Source organism: Ambystoma mexicanum, chromosome 2q, assembly GCF_040938575.1.
Source record: "Ambystoma mexicanum isolate Mex_15411 chromosome 2q, UKY_AmexF1_1, whole genome shotgun sequence".
In the NCBI taxonomy this organism is placed as follows: Eukaryota; Metazoa; Chordata; class Amphibia; order Caudata; family Ambystomatidae; genus Ambystoma; species Ambystoma mexicanum.
In genome coordinates, this window is record NC_090924.1 from 727,472,600 (window position 1) to 727,493,177 (window position 20,578).

At 41.3% G+C, this 20,578-nt stretch overlaps 2 long non-coding RNA genes across 3 annotated transcripts in view; one reads left to right on the plus strand and one right to left on the minus strand.

Annotated features, from left to right (window-relative positions):
- LOC138569717 (uncharacterized) overlaps positions 1–20,578 on the minus strand; it is a 691,026-nt gene that overhangs the window by 472,972 nt on the left and 197,476 nt on the right. The gene's annotated exons all lie outside the window — the stretch shown is intronic.
- The window catches only part of LOC138569718 (uncharacterized), a 483,349-nt gene continuing 463,429 nt past the window's right edge, over positions 659–20,578 (plus strand). Inside the window, exon 1 of the long non-coding RNA XR_011303309.1 lies at positions 659–1,293. This is a non-coding gene — a long non-coding RNA (uncharacterized lncRNA). The remainder of the gene's footprint in view (positions 1,294–20,578) is intronic.

The window sequence follows — 20,578 nt, forward strand, 5'->3', positions numbered from 1 at the left end:
ATCATACTGATTGCCATTGTTCCATCTCATGCCATCTAATCCCTTATTCTCTCATCTGACCTGCCCAAGTCACATATCAGTGCCTGTACAGCCCTTTCCCTAGTCCTCTTAAATTTGCTTCCCATTGATGATTTTGTAAGCTGACCCTTTCCTTTACCTACAGCTTACACATTAAGGGTTCTCCTTCTATATGTCCTACCGACAGTCTCTGGCCATCTTATCATTCCCATTTCCTGCCTCTGCTTAACTACTTCGAACCTTATCTGGACTCCCTTTGCTACTTACATATATGCTTGTACTCGTCCCATTATTTTTGCCATCCTTGCCCAATCCTTCCAGCCTTCCTTCACCTTATCAGTTATCTTGTTATTACCTTGCTACACACTTGTACCCCCTTACTTTTACCTAGCATGTCCAATCCAGCTTCACCCATTGATTGATCGTGGTTGCGGAGTGTTGGAGAGTGGCAGGTGTCTTTCAGCATAGAGACCTGTTCTCCTGTATTGCTGCGTTTGGAAGTGCCCTCTGCTATTTAGGCTCAATTGCTTCTGGCTTCCCAAATCCTGTTTCTCTGTGATCCACCTGCGGCCTTGAGCTGAGTAAACATAATCCTGTGGACAGCGCGTCAGCACATGCATCGTGGTTGTGGAGTGTTGCAAAGTGTTAGGTGTCTTGCAGCATAGAAACCTGTTCCCTTGTATTGCTACATTTGGAAGTGCTCTCTGCCATCTACATTCAATTACTTCTGGCTGGCCAAATCCTGTTTCTCTGTGATCCGCCTGCCACCTTGAGCCGAGTATGCATAATCCTGTGGACAGCACATCAGCATGCCCGTTGTGGTTGCAGAGTGTTGGAGAGTGTCAGGTGTCTTGCAGCATAGAGACCTGTTCTCCTGTATTGCTACGTTTGGAAGTGTTCTCTGTTTAGGCTCATTACTTCTGGCTGCCCAAATCCTGTTTCTATGTGATCCTCCTGCCATATTGAGCTGAGGATACATAATCCTGTGGACAGCGCGTCAGTGGTTGCAGAGTTTTGGAGAGTGTCAGGTGTCTTGCAGCACAGAGACCTTCTCCTGTATTGCTATGTTCGAAAGTGCTCTCTGCCATCTACGCTCAATTACTTCTGGCTGCCCAAATACTGTTTCTCTGTGACCCGCCTGCTGCCTTGAGCCGAGGATACATAATCCTGTGGACAGCGCATCAGCACACGTGTCATGGTTGCAGAGTGACAGAAGAGTGTCAGGTGTCCGGTGGCACGGGCGTGAAGTGAACGGAGCAGCATCTTACTTGACTGGTAAGTAAAATTGCTTGTTTTAATCATACTTAATGAAGCGTAATAGCTCCTGCCGATCTAGCATGTGAAAAACAGCAGCCCAAGCAGAAAGAAAGGAGAATAGCACTTCCTCTAATCCTAAAATCAAAGAAATGACTGACTGTTTGCAGACAGAGAAGCCGATAGGGAACAATGATACTCGGCAACACATGGCAATCCTCCCCAGAGTGAACTTGACTCCCTCAAAAGCCACGTCCTCTGTTACAAAGAGCAATACATATTTAATTGACTCTGCAACAATTGACAATAATAATTCATTATTAAAAATGTGTAGTGGTTTACAGAGGGCTTCACTGGAGACACTGAAATGAATGATATCTATGTTAGTTAAGGAGTAAGTGGATTTTAAAACTATGATAGCAACTATAGTCGATATAATCTTGGAGAATTCTGACCAAAGTGAAGTACGTGCAAACTTGGAAGTACCCTCAGATGTAATTCTGAATCCACAAGTGGCCAGAATACACAGAATAAAACTGGCGAACTGAGGATATATTGGTTTTAGATTCTCAAGAGCCATCTACAAGTATCAGATCTCAGGTCCCTTTGCCTCCACCTTCGCACCCTGCTTGGGAATACGAGGAAATATATATTGCTACTGATATGTCATCTTTTATAGAATACTGGCCTGCGTTTTTATTGGAACAGACTGACAGGTCAGAAGATGGGGCGCATGAAAGGAAATTAGTAAAGTGAAAAAATCAAAAAGGGTATCTGAGACTGTGCAGTATGGTTCTAACTAACAGTTATCAGAGAAATGTTTGTTAACATGCCTATCTTGGAATACACGTGGTTACAGTTCTTTTTTATTGAACCCGGGGTCTTTTGCTTACGTGACAAGTGTGGATCTATTCTTTTTACAAGAAACCTGGACAATAAAGCCTTTTTACAAAGATGGCTATGCAATACTCCATGAGTTGGCAAGTCCATCTTTTAAAGGTAGGGCAAGTTGAGGGTTGGCCATTGGCTCTAGGGCGGGATTATTTTTGGAGTTATGTAGTGGGCCGACTAGCTCTTGCTATGTTCTCTTGGCTGTGTTCCAAACATCTGCTTCATCGGAAGAAAAAACCCTTGTGATAAATGTTTATGATCCTCCTTCAGGCCTTTTTACTGGATAAATCATAAGGGTAATCATGGATTTGCTTATGTAATGGTGTGAATTAAATCTGACAGGCAGTCTTATAATTGTAGGACACTTGAACGTAAAAAAAACCTACACTTTACCCACATTGCACTGTGTCCCTGAGGGTAGGAGTGGTGGCAGTCTTTGAATGCATTTGACCTTGAATGTTGAATTTTTAGGGAAACTATTTCAAATGTTGGCTCCTTTTACTTGGTCAAATGGAATTAGCTTTTCCAATATTGACTATGTCATCATAAATGCACATAAGGCGAAAGATTGTTGTGCCATTGTTCTCCAAGAAAATAATGTGAGTGATCATTACATTCTGTCCTGACAGGTTGACACTGCTGCTATACCTATGCCCAAGCACTTTAAAGAATTAATTGGGGTGAGTAATCAAGGTAACCAATTAAGATGGATGACGGCAAAAGTAAATGCAATAAATAGAGCCCTCCTCGTCCATCGTGAACAATGTATAATTCATATGAAACAAAATGATTGGCAAATGAATGAATTCATTCAAAATATTACATACTGTACTTCTTTGGAGAGCTCAAAATCCTTCCATAACTGTAATAAATTGCACTTAACCCCATTTCACAATCTGATCCATAAACAAAAATGTGACTGTATGAGTGTCAGGACCAGTGTCCGCTGTAATGTCCACCTGTCAGAAAAACAGAAATGTCTTGAAATTACTAATTTAAGAACACGCTATAACAATTGGCTGCGTCAGCACCCATATTCACAGAAAAGTGCTAAATGGTTAACCTTTTTAGGATTATTAAAAACTCAGACCAAGCAAACATTTAGGCTTGTTTCTACTTCAATGGAGTTAAACCCCATTTCCTCTATTGTATGGAATTCATATATCAATGACATGTATTTATGAAGCAGAGAGTGACCTAGCTTTAAAAGAATCTTGGAAAACACCATGTTTTTTAAATTGTATAGAGTATGACTCCGAAGACATAAGAAATATCATTATAAGATTGAAATCCTCTTGTGCACTGGGACCTGATGGTATGCCAAATGTGCTTTATAAGGAAATCCACTCTTTTGATCTGAAATTCTTTTTACGGTATTTAGAGCAGTGGAAGTCTCAGGAATACTTCCCGACACATGGCATAAATCTATCCTTATCCCCATTTATAAAAAGGGCATGAAATTGAATCTAGCAAATTATCACTTGTTAGTGATGCAGGACACAAGCCAAAAAGTATTTGCCACTATCCTATTAAGAAGAAAATTGACCAAATGGTCTAATGAGTAAGCCTTTTTAAAACCTTTTCAAATGGGATTTAAGGAAAATGACAGTACTATGAGTAACATTCTTATGATTCATTATCTAGTGGCAGAAGTAAAAACGGACATTAAGAAAAATAATGTAGACAAATTATAATGTAGATTACAGCGAAGCGTTCGTTAGTGTATCTCGGCCTCTATTGTGGAAAAAATAAGAAAGGTGGCGGATAGATAGTCAATTGTTACATTATATTAAAGGATTATATACAAATACAACATTCACGGTATGTCTGAATCAGAGAGGGGAATAAACCAGTCCCTGCAGGGCAAATCGAGGATTAAAACAGGGTGTGCTCTGGCCCCCGCCCTATTCAGATTATACATGACTGATCTCCCAGACACCTTAAAAGCAATACACAATTTCCCACCTAATATAAACGGTGTTCCAACTAGTTTAACAGTTTAATTTGACCTAACACCAATAGGCCTGCGCTTCATATGCAAAGACAAATCACATGACCATTAATACCACAAAAACTAAGGTGATGTGTTTGGGAGGCACGGTTCCAAAGAAACCTTTGTTTATTTGGAAACTAAATGGTAATGCATTAGCTATGGTCGAGGATTATTGCTATTTGGGATTCCACATTGAGTAGAACCCCAGCTCTAAATTCTATAGTGAAATGATAATACTGCACATTGGAGAAAATTATCTGTTGCTGAGCAATATGTGGGGAAAAATGGGATACATAACATAATGGCTCTGATTGAGATATATAATGTAAGAATTGTGACAAGCTTAATGTATTGTTTAGCGGTTTTGCCTAACTGGTTGGATAAAATAGAAGGAATAATCCTGCGAAGCTTAATAAAACTTCCAGCCTGCATTCTGATAGAAACCTTGAGGCTAGAATATGGTCTCACCTCTCTTGCTACATGCTGGGCAGTTCAGTATACTTTATTAAGTTTAAAAATGATGTCAAGCAAATTTAATGATTTACAGATCTTGTTGGGTAGTAATGGACATCTTACAAGACATAAGAAGATTCTTGTGGAGATCCCCAAATAAATGTGCGATTGACTATCTGCGTGATCTGGAAATCACTTTTGAGGAAGTGTTGGTAAATCCTGTTATATTGAAAATTTGGAACAGGATTTCGAATACTGAAAAGCTTTCAAAAACCAGTAAATATTCAGAATACGGTAAACAAAGCTTTGTAACAGACACACCTTCCCTTTATTTGACAACATTTTGTTCAAAAGCACTGAAGCGCTTCATTTTATTGTTGTAATTCAACTTGTTGCAAACAATGGCCCAAATGGGAGCCTGGCAAGGAATCCTGTGCGATGCTCGCTTGTGCCGATCATGTGGGGAGGCTATTAAAATGAGCAGGCACATCCTTACTTCTTGCCTAGTATTGAAAAAATCACTATAGGAAGGGATATGTTAACTCTTGTTTGAATTTCAAGTTGATAGAGTCTGAACAATTTTGGAATACACTATTTAGAGCTGAGTCAGTAATTATATCATCCTCTGGTTTCTACATTTGGAAAGAGTTCTTGAAACTCGTTGAGCAATAGCATGAAACTTGATGTACAATGGGAATATTATCTTAAGAATGGCCATAGTCTTACTGATGTAATGATCAAGTATTTCATATGTATGAATTTGTCTGTATTTTATCTTTTGTATGAATTGTGTAATTTGAATTGTGTACCCATATGTATTCTGGTTCAACTGTGTTTAAGGCTTGTTCAATAGCCAAAAATACAAAATAAAGAAAATTGAAAGAATTAAAATGATTGAATTTGACTCCACCCATCCCACTCTCACCCATCACAGTTCTTTCTTGTGCTATTAGCATATATCTCGCTGTACAACTGGGCTGCCTGTCACTACAGATTGTTAAAGGGGAATTACTAAATTTAGCCCTGCACCAGTGTTTCCCAATGGATCACCAGTACAATTTTCTCAGTCCACTCCCCAAAATGTGGAAAGCCGTCCCTTAATCTCTGTTCCCAAGATTGCCTTGATCTTGCCCAGTGATTCACCTAATTGACCACTGTGAGCTCTCCGTGACCCCGAACTTGGAATTAATTATCCCCAACCAGATATGAATCCCCCAAGAGATCTCACATCCCCTGCCCACTATCTTACACTCTAACCCTCCTCTCTCCTTGCTCACATCTACATCCTTTATGGTACCCTGTTAACTGTTCATTACAATCGGACCCCAAGTAGTATCCCTTCATCACTCAAATTTCACCATTCTTCCCAAATAACATTACCATAGTATCTTACAGGTTGGCCCATCTATATAACCAAAAACATTGTACTGTGTAAATATTGAATAACTCTACTCTTCCCTCCAATCCATTCTATTTAACCCATTCTCTGGTGACATGCATTTATCCCATGTTGGCTGTGCCAGTCGCCCCTGAAAATACCAAATCTGAATTATTAATTCGAAGACCACCATCAATTCAGATTGCTCATGTCCTTAGCAGGCCTACACAGATGTCCTGTCCTGCTGCTGCTTATTATCTTCCCAGTGACCCCTACTACCAATCGCCTACTGATCATACTATTGGGCTTCATGCCTCTATTTGTTCCTTCTTGTTCTGGAGCCCTCTTCTCTCGCCTGATGAAACCCTGTAGTCCTTCACTTTACCAGTGTGCAACTCTGCATAGTTCAAACCTTTCTTTGGGTCAGTGAAAAAGTGAAGTCTGTCACTGTGGATAGTTTTCATTTGACTGGGGTATAGCATTACATATAGGGTTCCTGTTTTCCACAGCTCCCTCTTCACTTCAAAGAATTATGTACTAGCACAATGGGCACTTTTTGTAAAATAAGGGTAAAAACTCATGATCGTACCTGGATTTCTCTGTATTTGTGCTACCCTAAGCACGTCATCCCTCTCTCTATAGACAATCATTTTCACTATTAACAGTCTTGTATTATCTCCAGGTGGAGACCAGGGCCCCAGAGCGTGAAGAGCGTGTTCAATGATGCACACTTTAGACTAATGCATCTCAAGCTCAAGCTAGATGTTACATCGGCCATTTAGCACCTCAATTGGCTCCAATGGTCTCCCATGTTATTAATGTATCTTTTTCTCAAGGTATAGTACCAAGTTCATTCAAGAAGGTCTCGATTTCTCCACCATAGAAAACACCTTCCTTGGGCTCTATTAGTTTGAATAATTGTAGTCCTATAGACAACTCATCTTGGATAGTGAAGATCCTGGAGAAAACTGTTACTTCACAACTGGAGCATTATAGAGAGAAAAATGAAATCCTAGATTTGTTTCAATCTGGCCTTCACCCAATCATGGCTCTGAGTCTGCCCTTCTTGCAGTGTACGATGACATTTTGGCCAAGGAAGATTATAGTCAGATGTCCTTATGAATTATTTTGGCCCTCAGTCCAGCCTTTGACACTGTAAATCATAACATCTTACTGTCTCTGCTCCATAGTCTAATGAGGATGACTGATCTGACCCTCAAATGGTTTAAGAGTTTTCTCTCTGACTGAGAACAGATGGTCATCATTAGCCCTTATACATCAGATCCCATTAGGTTCGGTTGTGGTGTTTCTGAGGGTTCACCTCTGTCACCTCTACTGTTCAATCTGTATTTGCAACCTTTGATGAAGATCCTACAAAGGTTCCAGTTACAATATCACTTATATGCAGATGATACACACATGTGTGTCCAGGTTTCTGGTCCCTCTAACACATTCCCTGCCTTGGTAGAAGGTTTAACCAATGTTCCTGATTGGCTGACAAGTAATGGTCTACAACTCAGTCCAAGTAAAATTGAGGTTTTATTACTTGGGCAAAAATCATTGATAAATAACACTTACTACATTCTTAGCCTGCCTCAACCCTTTGGGCTCCCTTCCTCTTATGCAGCAAGGAGGAGAAATCTGGGGCTCATGTAAGATCAGGACCTAAGTTTTCCATCACAGATCACAGATTAATGAAGTTTCCAGAGCTGCATTCTTTCGCCTTCGCCTTCGTCTACTGAAAAGAGCTCTGCCATACATTCCCAAAGAATACAGGCACTTGGTCACTGGTACCCTTATCAATTGCTACATTGATTATGGAAATTCTTTATATGCTTGCCTACCAAACCATCAATTACTAAGGCTGCAAAAGATTTAAAATGCGGCAGTACGCATCATTCCCCAGCTACCTAAAGCCACATCCATTTCACCGTTTTGGCAAGAATTCCATTACCTTCTGGTACAGCAGAGGATACAGTTTAAAATCCTTTGCTGGTTCTTTAATTGCACGTTTGGCCTGGTTCTTTCTGACGTCACTGCACTGCTGGAATAGCATCAGCCTGTACGTTTTCTAACAGTAAGCTTCTGGTCATTCCTCGCTCCCATTGTCTATCTAGCGGCGATAGATGCTTTGCAGTTATTGTCCCCACACTGTGAAATAAGCTTTCCGATGATCTATGCAGGGTTGATGTCTTATTGTCATTTCAAAAACAAACTCAAAATATTTCTCTTCTGCTGATCACTCCATGGTTATGTAGCCTGGTTCTCATATCTAAAATCTGCGAACAGATACAGAGTTTCCAGTCCAGTCCCATGGGATTAGCGTGTGACAAATATACAAATACAAATACAAAAATACAAATACAAATAATGCACCAGTTCCTCGGGGCAGGCTTCCATGCTTTGTATCCGTGTGGACTCTGAGACCCTCAGTATGTGATGGTTGCTCCAAGACGTCCTTCCTTCATGCTCCTCAAGTCTTGAGGTTGCCTTCATTAGATCCTACATTAATGTGCGGATCTTGTCTTCCATAGGACTGATGGCATCGCCCACTGCCACTATCCTCGTCTCAGATTGGACCGTTCTGCCCCAAAACTCTGTGGCATGAGGTCGATTTTCACTACAATATTAACCACTTTGGTGGTAAGCGAGTCTGTTAGATAACCCTTTCGGCCACTTGTTCCATAATGATGAGTATCCGCTGTGCTTTACTGCTGCTCGCTGCCATCCCATCAGACTCTGTCACCGTATCCTGTGTCGCTGTTTGCTGCCACTAAATGCTCAATTTACTTTTGCTTCTAGGATTATTTGCCCATTTCTCCTGAATGTGTACAACCTGGGCGTGTAAATATTTACCGTTTATGCCACCAGAAGGTTCAAAGATGCAGTCTTTTATGTTTACTACGAGCGAGGAACGCAGATCTCCTACAGGTTGCTGCCTCGCAGCTCGCTGACATCACGTGACTCGTCCATTTTATAGCATTTCTGGTGGACATGTGTTAACTAGCACAGAAACAATGATGTCCATTTTATCTCCTGCAGCAATACTTCAAACTAGCATCATTGTTGTTTAATGTCATACCGTGTATGATCAGAGTTAGACTGGGACAAGAAATAGGCCCGGACACCCCAAAAACCGTGGCCCACCCCTCGCCTCAAAAAAACATCATCCATGAATCACGTCAATTCATATGTATTATGGAACAAGTCATTTCCAACTCAAATAGCTTGTAAAGCACCGCAAATCTGTGATAGTTTAAGACACTAATCAAATATTTTGAACATCATGCATAACAACGAGTTGGAAGTTTGCAACAAGGATTCTGCATATCTATCTTTGTTTATTACACACACAACTTCTTACATGTCTTTAATCACTGAAATGACAGGTGGGTTAACTAGATGTTTCAGGTTGGCATTATCCTGCATTCTGGGACTTATAGTTTACCATTCAGGATGTGAAAATTAAAGCCACAATGATATTCTTTTGGTTTAACATGTTGCTATAAGGATTTACGTGTTGTCATATGGCTTTACATTACTTGTCACCTGCACAGAGCCCCGCCAGGGCCCCCGATAGTTTGTGGCTCTTTTGTTTAGAGCCAGGCCATCTCCCCCACACATCTGTGTGAAGGGGAGATGGGCCTTTTGCTGCCTGCGGTTCTTCCCCCCCCTTTTGTCCTGGAGGGAGGAGAGGAGAAGGTTCCTGACAAGATGTCCACCTCCCCGCATATGCTCCCTGGCCTTCCACCTCTGGGGCCCAGGCTAATCTTCCCTGGTGGTGACAAGAGTTCACCCAGTTTGCAGAGTGTAATTTAAAAACAAGTCGTCCTTTTTGAAGATTGTTGCTGCTGCCCCTCACGCAGTGCTTTAAGTGGGCCGGGGCCTGCCGGGACCGGGCCCCGGTAGTCTCCAGAAAGTGGGGCTGAGCCGGGACCCTTCCGGGCCCCCCCTGGTGCCACACAACATTGGCAGGACGTATTATCCCGCCATGGCCAGGCAAGCTGACATAAGTGCACTGGCTGGCACTTCTGTCAGTCAGTGTAACTTCCTCTGATAACCCCTCATCAGAGTCAGAGGAAGTTACTATCCCTTTGTTTGCCCTCTCCAGGTCACTGACCCTCGTAAACCTGCGGGCTCCATGATCTAATATGCAGATTAGATCACGGGAGTCCGCGGTTCGCAGAGGGTGAAAGGCGCCTTGGGCTCTGTGATCTCTGTTCTGAGCAGATAGATCACTGAGTCCGAGGCGTCTATCTCCGTTGGCAAAGCTTTATAAAAGATGCCTTGAATTGTGTACGTTTCAAGCCTTCTTTTATAAACGTAGTATTATATCTATATTTATAAAAGACAGCTTGAAACGTACACAATTCAAGGCATCTTTTATAAAGCTTTGTCAAAGGACAAAACCACCTTGGGTTTTGACGGTCCTCACCGCTTTATAAAAGATGGCTTGAATTGTTTACGTGTCAAGCCATCTTTTAGAAACATAGAAACATGATACAAATGTCTATGTTTATGTTTATAAAAGGTGGCTTGAAAAGTACACAAACCATAGTAAGGTAAGCACACAAGTGTGCGTAACCTACTATGGTTTGTGCACTTTTCAAGCCACCTTTTAAAAACATAGAAATATGTAACATTGCTTCGTTTATAAAAGATGGCTTGGAAAGTACCCAAACCATAGTAGTACGCATACAAACATAAATGCTCACACACATTTATATATTTGTTTGCGCACCTTACTATGATTTGTGCACTTTTAGGCAACGCCCACAATGAAAGCCACGCCCCAAACGAGGGCTCCCCTCAATTTCTTACCCCACTTAAAGCACTGCCCCCACACCCAGAATATACCCTCCACTTAAAGTGAGCGAGGAAGCGCGAGTTACGCTACCTTGGCAAGGATGAAAGCGAACTTTACAAATAAAATAATTACAATTATTTATCAGGCGGGTGAAGCAGTGGTAAAAACTTTAAGTAGCCAAGCGTGTCTCCAAAATAAAAAGCCAACACTACTAATTCTACTGGGGGCGGGTCTAATTTAAGGGTAGAAATAATATTTCTGTGCTTTAAAAAAAAAAATCACATTTTACAGCGCTCTACTTGGCCCGCTTGCTGTATGGCATTTCCAGGGTTTAAGAGGTGCACACAAAAACAGCCTCTTATTCTTTAAAAATACATGCCCGCGGGTGTGTGTTCCTTCCATGTAATCGCATGGGTGCGTGAGCCCCGAAAAAGACGGTGAGAGCCAATATAGCAGCACCTGGGCTTTAATTGCCAAATACACCTTCACCCCCAGGGCCAAGATTTCACAGCCTACTGTCCCCCTTTATACCCACCCGGGCAAGAAGGAAACCTCCACAAACTAAAATAACGCAGCCAAAATATCCCTCCCTCCATATAAAAGAGGACCGTCCCCACTAGAGCCACCAGCGGAATACAATGGCCAGCACACGCAAAGGCAATTGGGGATACTGACGATAATCAGCAGGCTGCAATAATATTAAATTACAGTAAGATCTCATTATTATTATGTAGTGCCTACTGCCAAACGCACACGATTCCAAGCACTATGCATAATTAGTATATGTTTTCCAACGAGGAAGTGACCCATCCCTGCGAGGTTTACATTTTTCAAGAAAGGAAAACAAGGTGTGTCCCAATAAAAGTGACAAAATGGGAGCAATATATTAGAAAGCATGTAAAGGGACATGGTTTACTGGATATATCCACCGAGTAAACCATCTATGCAAAGCATTTGGAAGATAGAAATCAAAGCAACATTAGGTTGTTTAAATATCTTGTTATTGACTCTGTGAAAGCGCATCCAAGAGGTGGGGACAGACTTCGGAAACTTAGAAAAGCGGAATCAAGATATATAGTGGACTTGACACTAAATTTCCTGGAGGTCACAACCGAGATGAAAAAATGTATGTGTTTGTGGTAGATTAAGATGATTTAATTATGTGTGGAAATGAGCTTTCTCAAACAATCAGATACATGTGAAGAAATCCCGAGATCAATACTTAGTTTTGACAATATGTGGTGTATGAACAGCATACTTTCTTAATAACCTTAAATCATTGACTTAAGCATTCCTCTTCTTGCTTTTGCTAAGGTTTCTACGCATATTTTTAATGTATTTTCTGCTTCTGCATCTTTCTCAGCACCTTCTTTTAATCACATGCACTAACTGAGGACTTGGCATAATAGTTGGCCAATATGTTACATATGTCAATTTAAAACATGCCAACATCAATCAGCCAGGAGGTCTATATAAGCATACAGTACTTTAAATAGACATTTATATCTAGAATCAACTTATAGTTTATAAAGCACATTGCACTTTAAGCACGTAGCACCTTTAAGTGACGAATGAAAATTGGGATATATCTATTCTCCCACAGCTGCTCTTTTAGTGCATATGCAGTGAATACAGACATATTTTGTTCCCGGCGCCTGCAAGGGTTAACTGCGAGTTGTTTTTTCTGTAAATACATAGATTGAGGCGCCCGCAAGGGTCTATTACTGCCCATAAGTATTGTCTTTAACCAATTCATGTGCATAGCACTTTATTGATAAATCAACCTACAAGGGCGAACTATGGACACTCTTAAAAAAAAAAAAGAATTCACTGTTTGGATGCAAATGTCAGCCCCTATATACACAGATTTTTAGCGCCCACAAGGGTATAGCACTGCTTATCTTCATTGTATTATTATTATAGGTGCATTAAGTATTTTTCACGTTATTTATATGTCTGTGATACATTTTGAACATAGCGTTTTACCTACGGCTCACCCACAAGGGACAATCTTTATGAGCCAACAGGAATTGCTATCCCAACGCATATGAGCCATATATGATGATGAAAATGTATTTTAAACCAAAATACTTGTACATTGCATTCCTCACGTAGTCCATCCATAGGGAGGAGCATGTCTATCAAGCGATGAGGCATACCCACCCAAAGCATAATAGTGCCAAAGGCTATGGGATATATACTTATCTAAACAACATCTAAATTGGAGAATATTTTAAGGTATTGTACTATGAACTTTGTATCTTATATATCCAAGAGTACATCGATGTTTTGTCCTTTGCACTTGGTATTCTATATATTGAAATAGTGACGTGCATGAAATACTCATGCTTCGAAATTTAAATTTGAAATATTCCTCCTAGGCGGCATCACTATGAGAATCACGGTACAGTTTATTTTAATTGTAACATTGAACCATCAATTTGTATGCATTATATGTATTCTGACAAGGTTGCAATATCTACATTGATAGATATGATGCACGGCATAGTGTAAATATAGAACTGTCTATAAAACGTGTTATCAACCGTCTGTCATGAACAGCAATGACGGATTTACAAGTGAAAGGCCTTCTATAAATGTATAGTCCTCTTTTTATCACCCTATATCGTCGTTCTCCTGTGTGTTTTCTTTGCTGCAGCCCTACATGTCCAATCTTTGAATCAATAAAGTAATACTTGTTTGCACAGCAAAAATGCCTCTGATATGGATTGACTTCTCATTACCACAATTTATTTGATGTAGTGCCGCCACACTCTAGACTGCAACAGTCTACCCTTTGCTTTTCATATATATATATATGTTTTTTTATATATATATATATATATATATATATATATATATATATATATATATATATATATATATATATATGAAACAAAACAAAACAATTAGCCTTTAAGTGCTCAGCCTACATGTAGCTGGTGCTGCAAAGTACTGAAAAACAAACATTTACTCTGTGGTTGGAGCACTACAAAAAAACCACAGCAAGTAATGTATCAAAGAGTAACAGCACACATAACCAGGCTACCACGTTGTTAAAAATCTCGTATTCTTTATTTTAAACATATTGTGCAATTACAGTAAAAAAGAGCAAAATTCATTGGCTCTTACTCACATGGCAGACCAGATGAAAAATAAGTCTAACCCCCTCCTCGGAGGACACACGCCACGCGTTCCGCCCACTTCATGAGCTGCTTCAGGCTTTAAAACATCCTTTTTCCAGAACAAACTTTCTCTTGTATAAGTAAACAGTTACGTTTGCAGACGAGACTGACTCCTCCTCTCCGTGACCCAAATTGTTGATCATGTGATCGCTACATGTTATGTTGAAAGTCTCTCTATAATGCCATCCATCTTGGAATGGTGAATTGTGCGCTAAAGCTAATGCCTTTTGCAAATACAAAGACATATTACCTGCTAATGGGGGTTCTAATGACTGGCAATTACTAGAATTGAGGAGCCTGTGTCGCTGCAATCATCCACCGTTACTTTATCTATCTAATTCTATGTTCAGAAATTATATTTTGTTGTTTGTGCGCTAATGCGCTCTCATATCACACAAGACCACATTCTACAACCTCAGTGTTGCAGATGCGTCCTAACATCCCAGGGGGGAACACAGAAGTCAGACTTGCGGCTTCTGATATTGCAGGCCAGTACCTGAACGCAACTCTGTGCTGCTATCTGTGTGATCTCCTTAACGCCCTAACGCACATAAGTGGATAGATAAGTATCTAGCAGTAAGTCAAAATGTAATTTCATAATCATGATTAGCACAATCTGCCTGATCCTACCAGATCATTGAACTAAAAGACAACAGTAGAGAGCAGCAATCGAAAACAGCCCACCAACTCATTAATATTAAAACTGTATACCATAAAATTCCTATGTGTGTAAGAGAGCAAAACATTTGGTCTATAAGTACTTTCTGTATAAACCCCTGTCTAATAAAGTGCAAGTGCAACAGTACTAAAGTGCCATTATATATTCATTCTCAGTTCCTTATCAAGATGTCTCTGCTTACAAGTGCCTCAATATGGAAAGTGTCTATGCATGTAAAGTGCATCAGTATCTAAAGTGCAAATGCATATGAAGTGCTAATGCTGCATTTCATATGTACCCCATGGGCTCCCATTATTTCAACAACAGCATATAGAGGTGAACACAATATTGCAAATTATCGTAAAAACACATACATTTCTGAATCAATGTTGAGGCCCTTGGGTCTCAAGGTGTCATATTTACAGATAATAGAAGCCTCCAATTGCCTCAACTTCAATTCTCTGTTACCCAACCTTTTGTGTTGGGGCACATGGGCCAAACCCAAGAATGACATTTCTTTGATGTTTCCCTTATGTTTCTCTAGAAAATGTCCTGTCAGGGGATAAGTCAGATCTCCATTTTTGATGGCCCTATAAAGTTGCATTATGCACAGCTTCAGTGGTCCTATGGTGGAACCTATGTAATGAAGTTCACATGTGCAAGTAATTACATACACCACAAATTTGGTGAGACACGTTATGTTATGCTTGTACTTCCATGTCAGTCCATTACAGCTGGAAAACGGCTTCTGAGATACAAAGCTACACATTTTACAATTTGCACATTTCCGAAATCCCATTTTCATTATTTTTGTTAAAGGGACTACATGCAACATTTTCATCTCGATTGACCATAGTAGGTGATAGAGTGTTTTTGAGAGTTGGAGCTTTCCGGTATGTTACACTGTTCTGTTCTAATGCCTGTGACAGATCTGGATCAGTGTGTCGTACTTTCCAATGTTTTTTTTAACTATACTCTGAATGCTTTTCGCTTGATGATTAAAACCTGTCACAAATCTAATGACATTGTCCTACTTCTTTCTCCTTGAAGCTAACAAGCTGGATCGTATCACTTGTTCAGCTTTATGATAACCCTCTGTCACAGTTTCTCTTTTATACCTTCTAGCTATAAATCTCTGGCTTATATGTCTAGCTTCTATTTGGTAATCTGAGTCATCACTACAAGCTCTCTTAGCTCTAGGAAATTCTCCATAAGGTATGGAATTGATCAATGATATAGGGTGATGACTCCTCGCATGAAGAGTTGAGTTGGAGCTAGTCTTTTTTCTGTATAGCTTTGACATCAAATTATTATCCAACACCCTGCATTCCACATCAAGAAAGACCAGCTCAGTTCTAGTGAACACTGTGGTTAACTTCAGATTGAGTTCATTGCCATTCAAGATGTGGACATATTCATCTAATTCCAAAATGGTACCATCCCATATGATAAATCATCTATGAAACGGTGCCATGTGATGATGTGCTAGGTAAACGGCTCCAGTTCTTCTGTCCAAGCCTGTTGTGTCTCCCACCACCCCATACAAAGATTTGCATCGGTTGGGGCCATACAAGACCCCATTGCTGTACCCTGGGTCTGTGTGTACATTTGATTTCCATACAAAAAATTATTATGCTCCAAGCAAAATCTCAACATCTCAATAAGCATTGTATTATGATCTCGAAAACGGATGGGTCTCCCTTCCAGAAAGAACTGACATGCAGCAATCCCTGCTGAGTGTTTAATCGAAGTATACAAGGATACTACATCTAGGGAGACAAGAATGTAATTGGATTCCCAATTGATGTTATTAAGTTTGTTAAGCAAATCTGAGGTATCTCGTAAGAAAAAACTGCAGCTAAGAACAAAAGGCTAAAGAAAATAATCTAAGTATTTAGAGGTATTCTCCAATAGGCTTCCAATTGAAGAAACTATTGGGCGACCTGGAGGGTCCATGAGGGTCTTGTGTATCTTAGGGTTAAAGTAGATAACCGGTGTGACTGGATATCTATTATTTAAGAAAAATACTCATCATCACTGATGAGGTCCAAGTCGCATCAGTTTCGAAGTTTCTGGTAATAGAGCAGATTAGTGTCTTTCAGTAGGTAGATTCCACCATGACATAGTTGTTAATGTCATCCAACTGTCTTTTAGCTTCTGCTTCATATTTGATTTTGTCCATAACTACTACCCCTCCACCTTTATCAGGTGGCCGGATGGTAATGGTATCATCTTGTTTCAGCGCTTCTAAGGCCTTATATTGGACAAAGTTCAAATTCCTCTTAGAGGACGGGATTTTTGTAGATAATTTCTGTGAATCCTTCATTAGGGCACAATTCACCATTCCAAGATGGATGGCATTATAGAGAGACTTTCAACATAACATGTAGCGATCACATGATCAACAATTTGGGTCACAGAGAGGAGGAGTCAGTCTCGTCTGCAAACAAAACTGTTTACTTAAACAAGAGAAAGTTCGTTCTGGAAAAAGGATGTTTTAAAGCCTGAAGAAGGTCATGAAGTGGGCGGAACGTGTGGCTGTGTCCTCGCAGGAGTGGGTTAGACTTATTTTTCATCTGGTCTGCCATGTGAGTAAGAACCAATGTATTTTGCTCTTTTTTACTGTGTTTGCACAATATGTTTAAAATAAAGAATATGAGATTTTTAACAACGTGGTAGCTTGGTCATGTGTGCTGGTACTCTTTGATTACTTGCTGTGATTTTTTGTAGTGGTACAATCACAGAGTAAATGTTTGTTTTTTGATATATATATATATATATATATATATATATATACGTGGCCGTGTAGTTATGGTTAAGTTGCTGTTTCCATGGGAAGAGCACTTTTTGGGCAGCTTATAACTTTGCTCCCCCTGGGCGAATCCTCACCAAACCTTGCAACAAAGGTATATGGGCCACTCTGATTTTGTTTGCAAAGTTTGGAGATGTTTGATCCAGGGGGGCAAAAGTTATAGGGGGGTCCTAAAACGTATTTTTTCCTATAGACTGAATGGGGGAAAAACTTTGCGCACGGCTACAGTTCAAACCGCTGGACGGATTTTCACGAAATCTGCGCAGGTACAGGGGCTTGGTCCAGAAAGCGTGCTTTTGTAAATTTGGCGACCTTCCGTGCAGTACTTTTGCAGTAAAAAATTAGTGATATCTATGTCCGATTCGCGGTCACACTTCCCTGTTCAGTCCACGGACAAGATACCAATTGGCTAAGGGGCTGGCGTCATGACCGCGGACATGCAACGTCTCTGCCCATTGGCTGCTGCGAGACGTGTTCTGCGTCAGATTGTTAGGATGCGCCCGACATCTTGGATCCGCCGAAAGCGGAGCAACAACCAGCGTACATATGCTCTATTTATAAAACTCTTTTGCTGTGTCACGGACCGTTGGGAAAGGTTCAGACAGTAAGACAGATCAATGCATTTGTTCTGGGGGTCGGTCTTCATGATGTACTTCCCATGGACAGCTTGTACGCACAGAAAATGAGGGGTGTAATAACGATAGCACTTCAGTCCATGCAGTGGACAGGAAACTTCTAACTGTTGAAAGCACACGCGTAGTGGTAGCCAACATTGAAATTGACAACATGCCGTGATTGCATTACTTTTCCTGATGGCTATTATTATATTCATTATTACGCCTACATGGGTGTCACATGCTACAGTGGTTGTGGCCAGGGCCTAGAGTCTTGGATGCATGGCCGTAGACTGTAGGCCCTGGCCACAACCACCGCAGCATGTCACACCCATGGATACCCATGGATACACCCGTAGTATTGAATTTCGATTGGCAAGTTGTGGGGAGTGCGTGCAGTCTTGGGTGCATGGCCGAAGGCGATGCACCCAATAACACAGTTATAATCTCTTCATGATGTATTCCCTGTGCCCACCTTGTACGCACAGAGAATTAGGGGTCCTATAAGGGCAGTATTTCAGTCCATGCAGTGGACAGGAAACTTCTAACTGTTGAAAACACACCGTAGTGGTAGCCAACATTGAAATTGACAACATGCCTGATTGCATTACTTTTCCCGATGGCTATTATTATATTCATTAGTACGCCGCCATGGGTGTCACATGCTACAGTGGTTGTGGCCAGGGCCTAGAGTCTTGGATGCATGGCCGTCGGCTGAAGCATGTCACACCCATGGATACACCCGTAGTATTTCATTTCGATTGGCAAGTTGGCAAGTTGTGGGGAGTGCTTGCAGTCTTGGGTGCATGGCCAAAGGCCATGCACCCAAGAACAAAGTTATAAGTACTAGACGTGGAAGCCACTGCACACCCATCCCATGTAACATCTATGGACATACAGCTAGGAGTGAAGCCTCTGGCCAGAAGCATGGAAGGATACCACACCTATAGAAAAACCCCCACTACCGCACATCACTCAGGTGGTTGTGGGGACACTCTGTAGTCTTGGGTGCATGGCCGAATGCCATGCGCCCAATAACACACTTATACCTTCTTCATGATGTATTTTCTAGGGCCTCCTTGTACGCATAGAAAATGAGGGTTCCAATAAGGGCAGTATTTCAGTCCGTGCAGTGCACGGGGAACTTGTAACAGTTGTAAGGACATGTGTGGTGTTAGGGAACATTGAAATCGACACCATGCCTTAATTGCAATACTTTTTCCTATGGTTATTGTATTCATCAGTACGCTGCCATGGGTGGCACATGCTACAGTGGTTGTGGCCAGGGCCTAGAGTCTTGGATGCATGGCCGTCAGCCGAAAGCCGAAGGCCTTACTTCCAAAACTGTAGGCCCCGGTCACCAACACTTCAGCATGTCACACCCATGGATACCCCCTTACTAATGCGTATCGATTGCCTGGTTGTGGGGAGTGTGTGTACTCTTGGGTGCAAGGCTGAAGGCCATGCCTCCAACAACAAAGCTATAACCTCTTCACTTACATGTAGTGTGGTGGTTGTGGACAAGATGTGTACTTTTGGGTGCATGGTTGCAGGCTGTATGCCATACACCCAAGCATGCACCCAACAGGAAACTTGTAAGCACTGGCGTTATAAAACACTTCACAACCATATATTGAAATGTGTGGCCATACACCTAAAATGTTAGGCCCTGTGCACAAACAGTGCAGCATTTCAGAGCTACAGAGGCACGCCTAGTATTGAACATCAATCAGGTCACTGTGGGGAGAGTCTGCAGTCATGAGTGCATGGCCGCAGGCCATGCACCCAACAGCACCGTTATGTGTAGTGTACTTACAAGGCACAATGGGTACGATATGGTGTGGTGTGGTAGTGCATCACTCTGGCGGCTGTGGGGAGGGGCTGCAAACATGGGTGCATGGCCACAGGCCATGCCCCCAAAAGTACATTTGTTTGTAGTTACTTATATGCCACCATGGATGTCATATGGTGTGGTAGTAGTGGCAAGGATGCAGAGTATTTGAACAAAGTAATAAGCACTGCAGTTGTAAGTAACTATGCATTTTAAATACTGTATACCCATACATTCATAATGCTATGGCCTCAAACTCACCTCTGAAGCCTGTGGCTACAAATTACTGCACCATATCACAGCTATTGGTACACTTGTACTATGCACCATCATTAAGATGGTTGTGGGGAGGGCGTAGCTTTTGGGAGCAGGGCCAAAGGCCATGCTCCCAAAACCAAGTTTGTACATAGTAAAATGACAAGGCACAATGGTTCTGATATGCTGTGGTGTTTCTGTTTCTAGCCAGGACCCAGACTCTTGACTGCATGCCCAAAGGCCATGCACCCAAGACTGAAGTCCTAAGCAGTGGAGTTACAAGTGAATATGGGTGTGGTGTAATGCGCTAGTTGTGTGGACGCCCTAGTGTCTTGCCTGCATGGCTGCAGACGATAGTCCGAAAAGTAAATGTATAAGTAGCTAATTTACAAGGACCATGGTTTTGATGTGTAGCGATGGTTGTGGCTA